The following is a 12,193-nucleotide window of genomic DNA, read 5'->3' on the forward strand; positions in this document are numbered from 1 at the left end:
TTTTGTAGGGTTTGCTTGTGATTTCTTATTTTGTACTTCCTTTATTTCATTTTATGTGTCTAGTTCGGTTAATGAGAATTGACTGAAGTTATTTTTAATTCAATTTTTTATAATCTTAAGTTTAGTACTCCGTATATAAAATTTATATATTTAGAAACTAAATTAAAAATACTATTATACACAAAATAATAATTAAAAAATATTTTAAAAAATAACTAAAGAAGAAATAGTTGGGTTGACTAATGAATAGTAAACAAAACATTTAAAATGAGACAGGTGGAGTATGTGATTAGATTTTAATTTGTATGATTTTTGAAAAAAAAAATTGTCATTATGAACTTGAAGAGTTTATGAATTTTTTATCATTTTTGTTCTTCGAAATTATTCTTTGAGCAGGGAAATCACAACAAAACGGTAAAGGATGGTTTCACAATTTGTGAATGAAAGTGTGTTTGATCCTTGCAAGTTGCAAGGGATAGAGTTTTTTTTTTTTGTTTTTTTTTTTTTTTTTTTTTTTTTTTTTTGCCTATGTTGTGAGTTATGTAGTGAAGTATTCCATCTCTTGACTTGTTTAGCCTAAATATTTCTCTTATCCTATTATTGACCTTAGCTTAGTTACAAACTTTTGATTACTTGATCATCAATTGAACCATATTTGGTATGATTTGCTAAGCTACTTGTCCATCTTTCAATCCTAGTACCTAGAACCGTTGCTCCCGCTATAAATTCCAATCCCTAGAAAACAATATTTCACTCTTATTCACCACATTACTCATGTCAATTCACACCACATTCCACTCAAATTAGATGTTTAATTGTTCTTATTTTTACTCCTATTCTGGAATGACTAGCTAGTAACGTCAATGCCCTACACATGTCACAACCAACCTAACCTGAATGTGCATGTTCATCATGCCAACAATGTTAGATGATCTCCAACACGTGTCCAACTTCTAAGACTATAAATACTATCATCCCCAACTCCAACCTACTTTAGGGAGCTGACACGAAAAATTGTGTACACTTCTTGACCCTATCAAAGCCTTCTAATCTCTCTATTTGTAATTCCCTCATTTCTAAAACCAAAGATAGCTTTAAAAGTTTATTTATTCAATTGAAAAAAAAAAATCTACTAAAGTTGCAGAAACACAAACGAAATGAAAGTAAAATAATGAGTGTTATCGCCACGTTTAGATAACTAACTATATCCAAATGCAAGACTAAATAACAAATTTTTTCAAAAATATCCAAAAACAAGTACTAGTACAATAAATGAAAAATCCACTGTCTAAAACAAACTCCAAACCTTTAATTGAAATAAAATCTTCAAGGTAATTATTCAATGAAGATGTGAATTGTTGTCATGCTCGAATATCTACGTAATTTCACATGTAAAAGAATTGAGAAAGAGAAAACAAGGCATACATAAAATTAACAAAACGCTAAGTAAAAATTACTTCACCTCGTAAAACATTTTAATGGAAGACCAACATTTAGAAAATCGTTGAGGTTTTATAAAGGAAAAGTTTCATTTCTTCCATACCAACCATAACCATATGGATACATAAGTCATATCAATAAATACTCACATACATAACTGTATATACAAGTATATAAATATTTGAGAAATCAACAAATGAGGTTTTACATAAACATAACCTAAGAAAGAGCATCCCATAAATAATTTATAAAAAATTTCATATTGCCAAGATACTCATCATAGTGTAGGAGAAATGGATACCAAATGGAGAGTTTTTAAGCTCTCAAAATAACCATAAAATGACAAATTTTCAAGCTCTCAAAATAACCACCAAACCAACCAGACAAACCAGTTGGCCCGAGTCTTAATCCTTAAGTGTGTGCACCCCCAAAGGGTTTCCTAGCCCAGTGAGTAGAATGAGTCTAGAAAAGTCAGGAAATGTTTCTACTGACCAATAAATAATAATAAAGGCACCATGGGCCAAACCAATCGGAGAGTTTCCTGATTCTCACCGACACCAAATATCACCATCCTCCAAGACAAGACACACACACACACACACGTACACAACCTTTTATACCAGAATAATTCGTTTTAACATACAATATACGAATATATTCCAACAAGATACACCAGTTATGCATATATATAATTTCCAAATAGGGAAATCACCATTTTGGTCCCTCAATTGTTTCTCAACGGTCAATGTAGACCATAGTTTTCAATTTCAACTAATTTGATCATCAAATTGTTTAAAATTTCGTCAATTAAATCCATCCGATGGACCAAACACTACAAGAATGAAGACATTTAGTGACAAATCTTTTGTGACATTGTGTAATTTAGTCACAAATAATACACTTTTTGTGATCAAAAAAATAATTCGACACTGTTGTGTGGGATAATTGTGATAATCGTTTTTTGGTCACTGATAGTATGATAATTGTGACAAGTAAGTATTTGTTACGAGTAAGTTGTCACTATTACTAAAATAATAGTGTCGTAACATACCTTGTCACTATTTGTTGTCACTAAATGTATGTGCATTTTGACGGCATTATAATTATGGCGGGAACGGATGTAGTTGTGACAAAATATAATGTGGACACAAATTGTAATACTTTTTGTGACAAATTGTTGTTGGTCACTCTTGTTTATAATATTTGTGACAACTTATTTTGTCAATAAAAATACAATTGGTTAGTACCATTATAAATGAGAAACAATTGTGACAAAAAAATACTATTGTCACTAATATTGTCATTTTTGTGATGAAATTGTTATAAATATTTGTGACGCTTTATAATTCCGTAACAAAAATTACTAAATTGTGACAATAACTATATTAATTTTAAATTTTGTCACTAATTTATGATAATTATTGTGACGAGTAATTAGTTGTTACTAAGAATGTCATCCTAGGGATTGCTTGTTCTTCTATCAATATGGTGTCTTCATCTCTAAATTTGATTCAAAATTAATCATCAAATGTGTAATACCCCGAAATATTTTCTACTAAAAGTTCCTAATTTAAAAAAAAAAGAAAAAGAAGAAGCCTTATTTATTGGATAAATTTATTTGTCCAAATTTTTAATCCAAAAGTCTATCTGAGAGAAACCTGTAAACCTTGTATCATTATTTTGGGTCAAATTTTTAACCCACATTCTTTTCTTTCCTAAAACCCAAATGTAATTATCTCATAATGTTCTGAACCTATATTTCGCGATATACCGTGCCCAATTTTGAGATTTAGTCTAGGATAAATTTTGGTTTCGAAAATTATTCTATCTAGATTATTTTCTACCGAGAATTCATCTGTTTTAATCCCGGTCAGTCTAGCTAAGATATTTTTCAAGACTTAACCACAAGCAAGTAACACTTGTCACAATTTTTACCACATGTTTAGGTAAGAATAGTCAACCAAGTGAGGAGTAGAATTATAAAGCATTGTTTTCCCATTTCTTTCCTCATTTGGCCGAACCAACAAAGGAGAAAAAAGAGAGAGAAATCATCATCTTCTTCCTTAGAGCTCTACCTTCCATAGCTAAAATATTCTTCACAAGTCTCAAGCTATTTGGTAAAACTTTAATTTTATTCGGTAGAAAGCTTTATTTTCCTTCCTAGATCTTGAATCTAAGTATAGTTTCTTAATAATTGTTGCTATAATGTTGAATTTCTCTTAGGGTTTTGAGTGAAAAATTTGGGGAAAAGATTCAAGATTCCTCCTACGGTGTTAGTACACTCCCGAAAAGTAAGGAATCCCTTAAGTAGGTTAAGGTCACTTAAAATTAGATAATTGATAGTTATTTGAAATATGATGAGTTTTAGGTGAAATTATTGTGTACATGTTTGTATGTATAATATATATGTAATTGTATTTTACATAATATATATGTACAAAATGTCGTGTTGGTGAGATGTGGTTGTTAATGTGCCTAAATATTTAAATTAGAAATACTATGTATATTATATAGTGCATGTACGTACGTGTAAGTATAGTAATATATATTATATGCGTATTATGTATGTATGTAAACCGTATGTATGCACTTATATATAAAAATTGTATGTAGGTCTGTATTTATACATAGTATACCATATGTATGTATGTATAAGTAATAAAAGATGTTGTATTATGTATATAAATGGTGTGTATGTTAACCGTGTATACATATATGTATGAGTATTATGGGAAATTTATACTATGTATATATATAGTATGTGTACCGTATGTAAGTATGCATAAATGTGTGAGGTATTATGTTGTATGCATATATACATATATGTAGTGTTATGTACATATGTAATGTGATGATGGAAATTGTGGGATAGTTACACTTTATTACCACAGTGTATGGTAATTAGTGTACTATCAAAATGTTTTGAGAAACAAAACTTTTGGACTAGGTTAAGAGTGTTGATTGATTTCAAGTTAGGACTTGATTTTGTTGAATATGTCCAAAAAGTGGTTTTGACTCAAGGAAGATGAGGAAGAAGGAAAAATGTTTTCAAACCCTTAGTTTCTAGTAAAGTTGAGGAGGACCTTGATTAGCCTTCGGGTGGCTTAAAGTGCCCTTGCCCAAGGTTGCTATATAGTATGATCATTCATACTGAAGGGCGAAGTCTATTCGCCGAGTACTATATAACTTGTTAGGATGAGGAATTCTTGCAAGGGTGTGTACACTTAAAGTATAGTTACTCTAGGAAGTCCGGGTAGGTGTCGTTTTTATGGACCTAGTAGGGCCAGCTAGGAATCATTCTAACGAACCTTACGTCCAGGGGATCAGTGTTAGACCGGGGGATGACCACTGAACCCGAGTTCGATGATCCAAGTGGTCAGAGAGGGAGTTAAGAGAATACTCCAAAGGCCTCACGCTTTCTACAAAGAAACTAAGTGAAAAATTTTGTATGAAAATGTAGTTACTCTGTAGCTACGCTAAAAAGGGATGCGGTGATTGTTTAAGCGAAAAAGGGTGTCGGTGAACCCTCTTTGAGATAAAAGTGGGTGGAATTTCCCTGTGAGGAAGATTTTTCAAGTACATGATTGTGATTAAACGTGAAGTTCATAATTTTCCACTACTTGCTTATATGCGTAGATGATTATTGATGCGTCGAATAATATATTTCTTGATAAGCAATCACTTATCAAAAGAACTTAGACTGTTTTTCAATTCTTATTTATTACTTGTGCAAACTATACTTGATGACTCGTTTGCAGGTAAAGTATCAATGTAGAGTAAGGGTAATAAAGGTTTTTTTTTTTTTTAAATACCTGCTTTGTAAAACCTTTATTTAATTTTGGGTGACCCACGGACCCCCCTTACTTAGCCGTCGCGCTAACTACACTTCATTGTGTTACCTATAGATGCAATCTAGCGTAAGTTCTTGTAGTGCGGCGAACTCTCCAAGTTCGCTGGGGTATGAGTGTCATAGCATGGATTACGACGACTATGTACAGCTGATGATAGGTACCGACCCATATGCGCCGGGTTATGCTCCGCTCGCTCCAGCCAACTCTCCAGTTGCAGATAGTTTTCCTTCTGTCCAAGATGGCCCAGATGTTCAGGCCTCCTATGGTTTTTATCCCCTTGAGGTGTTGACCGGAAGTAACCCATTAGAGTTTATCGTGTATTACCCCTACCCATGGAACCCCGGTTCACCAGAGTATTGGGACGAATGGTCCATGGTTAATACCACCTCTCACTTCCTAGACCATTTCACATGGTTTGAAGGGGAGTGGCATTTAGTTTGGGGCGAGTTCACAGGTCCGGTGTACCGCAGGATAGACTAGGTATTACGTCTTGGGAGATGCTTTGGGGAAGATTCTTTTGTGTAAATGCCTTTTGTAGCCTTAGTGGTAGCTAACTCAACTAGTCGGGTCGTGGATACCTTTAACTTATATTTTGGCCCGATGGGCAAACTTATGTATATATAAATGTAGATATATATATTATATTATGATGGGTGGTTGTTGTTGTTAAGTAAAAGTTTCCGTTTAGCTTGTGCACCTAGAGTGGGGTCTATCAAAAGAAGATAGAACTCGTTCTAGGTGTGGCGGTAACTCCTCCGGATGTACGGCAAGCCAAGCCTGTCCGGGGTGTTACAAAATGAATCAAATGACTATCCTAACGACAATAGCCAATTATTTTTACATTAAGAGTCATCCAATGTAGCACAATTTTTATAATATGATTGTATCAAATATATAATATAAAATAAATTATATATAATAAAAATTTCGTTATAGACCAATTAACCGAATTAGCTAAAGTATAATTTAGGTTGGTTGATTAAGTAACAAAAATTTAGCCTACAAATTTTCATCTCTTACATCATCATTAAGGTGGCGGCAGCAGCAGCAGTAGCAGTAGTAGTATAAAATTAAAAAAAAGAAAACTACCCACATCGTAAAACTATTAAAAGTGGGCGTTGAGCTCCCTCATTAAAAGGGGAGCTCAACGCCCCCTTATAGTCTTATTATACTGCCCATCCGAATTGGATGGGCAGGAAAATATATAGAAGCCTCTAGCTTCATTATTTATGAAGCTGGAGGCTTCTTTTGGAACAAACGATATGTTTTTTTTTTTAAATTAAAGTATTTGGAGTGTTTTGGCTACTATTTATCCAAAATACTAAAGAGAAAAGATGTTAAATATAACATTTGTTATTATGTTTGTTGTCACAATAAAATAATTATTTGTATCCATTTTTAGGTCACTAATAATCATTTTTACGTCAAGAGCAATTCTCACAAATAAGTACAATTATTGTGACTAAACTGTTGTCACAATAAAATAATTAATTGCAACGATTTTAGTTGTCACTAAATTAGTTTTTTGTAATAACATATTAGGTCACAAATTGTACATTTATTGTGACCACTATTGGTATCACTCATACTACTTTTAGTGTACGTAAACATTGTCACAAAAGTCTAAGTAATTGTGACAACTTTTCAAAAGTCGTCACTATTACAATAGTGACGGAGGATATAGTGACGACAGGTGACGACTTCAAAAATTGGTCACTAATTTCAATAGTGACCAAAATCGGTAGTTTTAGCGACAATTTCTGTTGTCACTAAATGTGAAATTTCTTGTAGTGAAAATGGTGATTTCTCCACTTTCAAAATTTGTCAATTTGATCTTTAAAGGATTTAATTGACGAAGTTTGAAAAAATTCGAGGATCAAATTAGTTGAAATTGAAAACTAGGGACTACATTGACAATTGAGAAACAATTAAGAGACAAAAATGGTGATTTCTCCTTTCCAAATATATTTCAGCTAAAATATACGAGTATATAGAGTCATTTCCATTTTTCATCCTACTGTTATTGGGGCATTGACAATTTTAATCCACTTCATTAATTTTTACCACATTACGGCCAGTCTTATTTAGTCCTTACCACTTTTAGTCCACCGTTGAAATTTTTGTCAAATTGCTGTCCAAACCAGGGGTATTTTTGGTCTTTTCATGTTTTGGTTATCTCATTGACCCTTTGCAATGATTTTCCTTATACATTTTCATCCATTGAAGAGGTCCGGCGAAAGCCATGTGAAGCACATTACAAAGCCATGACTTTCGCCGGACCTCTTCATTGGATGAAAATTTATGAGGAAAACCACTGCAAAGGGTAAAGGAGATGATCAAAGCATGAAAAGACCAAAATACCCCTGTTTTGGACAGTTATTTGACAAAAATTTTAATGGTGGACTAAAAGTGGCAAAGACTAAATAAGACTGGTCGCAATGTGACAAAAATTAATGAAGTGGACTAAAATTGGCAATGCCCCAAGCCCCAATAACAGTAGGACAAAAAATGGAAATGACTCGAGTAACACACACACACACACACACAATATATGAAGACATACCAACAAATAGGTGTAACACCCCAATTTTCAACAACACCCCAATTTTCAACTCTTACATTAATTACAAATCAATAATAATACATTGCGGAAGCTTACATCTTATAGGCAGAAAACTGGGTGCTACCGCCACACCTAGAGTGAATTCTATCACCTCTTTGACAAACTCCACTCTAAGTGCACAGGCTAAACTTACAACATTAACAACAATCCCTGTCTACATCAAAGAGTAGACCCCAACCTCAACTTCCATCCTATTCAGAGCTCATCGGGCTACAGGAACCCACCCTATATAACATCTGTTATCAGAAAACACATTGAAGTGTAGTTAGCACGACGGCTAAGTAAGGATATCCATGGGTTATTCAAAACTAAATAAAGGTTTTGGTAAAAATTGTTACATGGAAACCCTATACCTTACTCATCAGCAAGGATTCTACCTGCAACAGTTATAAATGGCAACTTGCACACATATTAGGCAAAATTCAACATCATCTTGAATCATTTTCCCTCTAGACGAGGTCATTTGAAGATCATTTACTCACCCAAAGAATATAAGGCTAAACATTTAGGCATGCAAGCAAGTAATGGAAAAACACAAATTCCACACCTTGCTCTCAATCACTTTATTTGCAAAAACTTTCCCTCAAAAGGGAATTCTCATCACTTTTCACCTTTCAAAGAGAGATCACCCACAACCTTTGGGTATTTCACTACTTGTCACATATCTCCCTTCCGTAGCTACAGCGTAACTACATTCATATTTAAAAATCCACTTGGTCCTAGATAGAAAGTGAGTGTGAGGCCTCAGAGTATCCTTTCTCCACTTTTGACTGACCACTTGGATCGTTCAACTCGGGTTCAGTGGTCATCGCCCGGTCTAATACTGATCCCCTGGACTTATAGGAGCGTTAGAATGATTCCTAGCTAGCCTCACTAGGTTCATAAGAACGACTCCTACCCGAAAATAGAGTTACTATACTTAAGTGTGCACACCCCCGCAGGAGACCCTTTTCCTTCCGAGTGATATAGTACTCGGCGAATAGACTTCGCCCACAGTATGAACTGGTCATACAATAACATAACCACCATACGGGAAGGCACTTTAAGCTCTCTATCCCGTAGGCTACAAGACAAGGTCCTTCACCACTTTTACTAGAACTAAGGTTTGAAAACATTTTTCCACCTTTTCCCTTTTCTTGCTTTGAAAATATTTTGGACATACTTGAGTCAATTCCAATACTCGGAAATTAATTCTCCTTTTAACCCAATTNACATAAATACAACATATACATGCATATATTAGCTATGAACATGTACACAAAAACTACCAAAAATTCAAAGAGTAATTTCTTGAACCATCTAAGAGTTCCTCAAGTTAAACACATAATTTTCACATAACACATAGATTTCATGTACACCAATCAACCACAATTCACAACCTAGCAATCAATTATCTAGTTTCAAATAACCTCAACCAAATAAAGGGATTCCTTACCTCCTTGAGAGTATATTAACACCGTAGGATGAATTTTGGATCTTTTCCCCCAATTTACTCAAAACCCTAAGATCAAAATCAACACCATAACAACAAATATTAAGAACTTAAGCTTAGATTCATGCTCTAGGAGGAAAAACAAAGCTTTCCACCGAATAAAATCGAAGTTTTACCGAATAGTTTGACACTTGTGAAGAAACTTGGCTATGGAAGCAAGCTTTAATGGAGGAAAAATGGTGAAGAAGATGAAGATGATCACACTTTCTCTCTCTCTCTTTGATTTCGGCAATTTGAAGGGAAATGGAAAAAAAATTAAAGACAAAGCTTATATATTATATGAGGGAGCTTGTAGGATAAGCCACATTATTTGGATCATCTTCAAGAATTAATTAAATAATAACATGTGGCTAGAAATGGTGACAAGTGTCAAAATCTTATGGTAACTCAAGAAAAATATCTTCAATTGGACTGTTCGGGATTAAAACAGATGAATTCTTGGTAGAAAATAATTTAATTCCAATAATTTTCGGAACCAAAAATTTACTCCAGACTGAGACTCAAAATTGGGCTAGGTTCGGTACACCGCGAAATTTCGCGATGTACGATCAAAAATAAATTTTTGCTGCTATGGGCTAATTTAATTAAATAGGAAATTCCAGAATAATAGTATGGTGTCTAAAAATCCATTTCCTAGGACAAACGGGTCCGAATACTAGCTCCTAAAATTTTTACGGTTCGTGACCGGGACGTACGATCGCAGCTTAATAACAACTATACTCACTTATAAAAATTCTTTTGAAATATCTAAAGATCATAACTTATGAATGTCAACGCCTTAGGATAAAATAATAATGTTAGGAAAATACGGGGTATTACAATAGGTTTAAACCAATATATGTTTTTAAAGCCAGTACATATCTTTAACAATATGTCATGTTGGTCCCAAAAGAGATAAAGTAAAGTCTAGAAGGGCGGGGGGTGTAAATAGACTTTACTCCAATTCAAAATTTTAAGGGCTATGGGCTGCCTGCTGCTTCACGCTAGCACCACACACCTTTTTGTTTTTGTTTTTGCTGCACGCTGGGTTGCGTACCTTTCCCTACATGCCCAGATGCGTTGTTTGGGGTATTCGCTGAGTTTTTAGGGGTACTATCCCATGACTCAGGAACACTGCCTTTTAAGGGTTGTGGGCTGCCTGTTGCCTCATGCTAGCACCACACATCTTTTTTTTTTTTTTTCCGTAAAGGAGGACTCTAGCTGCGAGGATGCATAAAAGTCTTTTATTGAAAGAGAATGGAATCGTGCGTACATTTATCATAAAATACCTCGGAGGTTTAGTCTTTTTCAAGAATCTTTCTATTGGAAGAAGCGTTTCAGGTGGTGGACATTCCACAAGCGTCCGACCGAGTGCCTCTGCAGTGTCTCCAATTTGTAGGTGTCATCTCGCACAATGGCTGTCACCTTTTAGGGTCCTTCCCAATTCTTGGTCAACTTGCCTCCTTGGATGGTTGACTCTATTTACTTTACAGCACTTTACATACTTTGCATGGTTGACTCACTAACCGTACCCATTTCATATTGTGTTGATTTATCCATCTGGGTTTGTGTGTTCCCACGTTCGCATGTGCCTCAAACTTTGCATACTTATTCTTTGAGCTATTTCAAGGCATTCCAACGTATTGCATGTCATATATCTCTTCAGTTTTACGCAAATTTATTTTATAGTACTTTATCGTACGTATGTTCCGTTGTGCAATTCAAGATTGGAATTATTTTTATTGAAGTGTTATAAATAATAGGGGCACTAGTAAATAAATACAATAAGTAAGGAATTCAGGGACTAGTGAATAAATAAAGAATGATAACCCAACTATGTTACCACCATGACTTGAACTTAGGCACACCAGCAAAACAAAAAGGAGACTTGATCATTGAGTTATTGAGTGGAACGTGATCTGAAGGATGATCTGCTTGGACCAGACCTCCCCCCTCCTCCCACCCACCCTTTTATACTATTGATAGGCTCCCTACCACCCTCCACATGTACGGTATAAAGATGACGCCAACTCTCCACCAAACACGCGTCCCACGTCTTCTCGTCACGACAGTCCCGCCATCCACGTACCCAGAGTCTTCGGTCAAACCCAAAGGAAGATGGCGTGAAGGACATGACTGCGCCACATCCATAGGCATGCATGATAAGACTCCGAGATACCCTTATTTCAGGCACATTTTAGGGTGTTTTATCGCGTCTATAGCATCCTTACTTGATAAATTATGTGCGTAAATGCTTGAAAATCACTAACTGATGCACAAAAGCTATTTTTAGCTTAAAAGAAGTAAAACAGGAGCCCCGGGAGCAAATAGGACCAAAAGATGAGCTTAAAGAGCAAACCAGGCAAGAGCGGAGCCCCAGAGGACCAAATTGGAAGGCCACATGCGTGTGAGTAGGCGTGAAAACTTTCTAGAAGCTTCCCACGCACGCTCACACGCGTGTGAGAGGCGTGGAGACGGTGATGCGCGAATTTCAGCTAGGGTTATCATTTCGGAGACTATTTAAACCCCTTTGATGAATTTCTAGAGGGAGAGCCCAGAAAATTAGTTTTCCTTTTCTTAGTTTTTCCTTTGGAGAACTTTCTCCATTTTTCTTAGTTTTTAGATTAGATCAATCTCCATTGTAGAAGACAACAAGCTTGGATTGAAGATCTTCTTCTCTCTAGGTGATCTCTATTTCATTTCTATAATTTTAGCTATCTTGTTCTTGGATTAAATTAGCTTTTGCTTGCATTTCATATTATGAGTAGCTAATTTAGTCTAGGGATTTGGATTGTGTGATTGAATATT

This window comes from Ipomoea triloba, chromosome 6 (assembly GCF_003576645.1).
Source record: "Ipomoea triloba cultivar NCNSP0323 chromosome 6, ASM357664v1".
Lineage (NCBI taxonomy): Eukaryota > Viridiplantae > Streptophyta > Magnoliopsida > Solanales > Convolvulaceae > Ipomoea > Ipomoea triloba.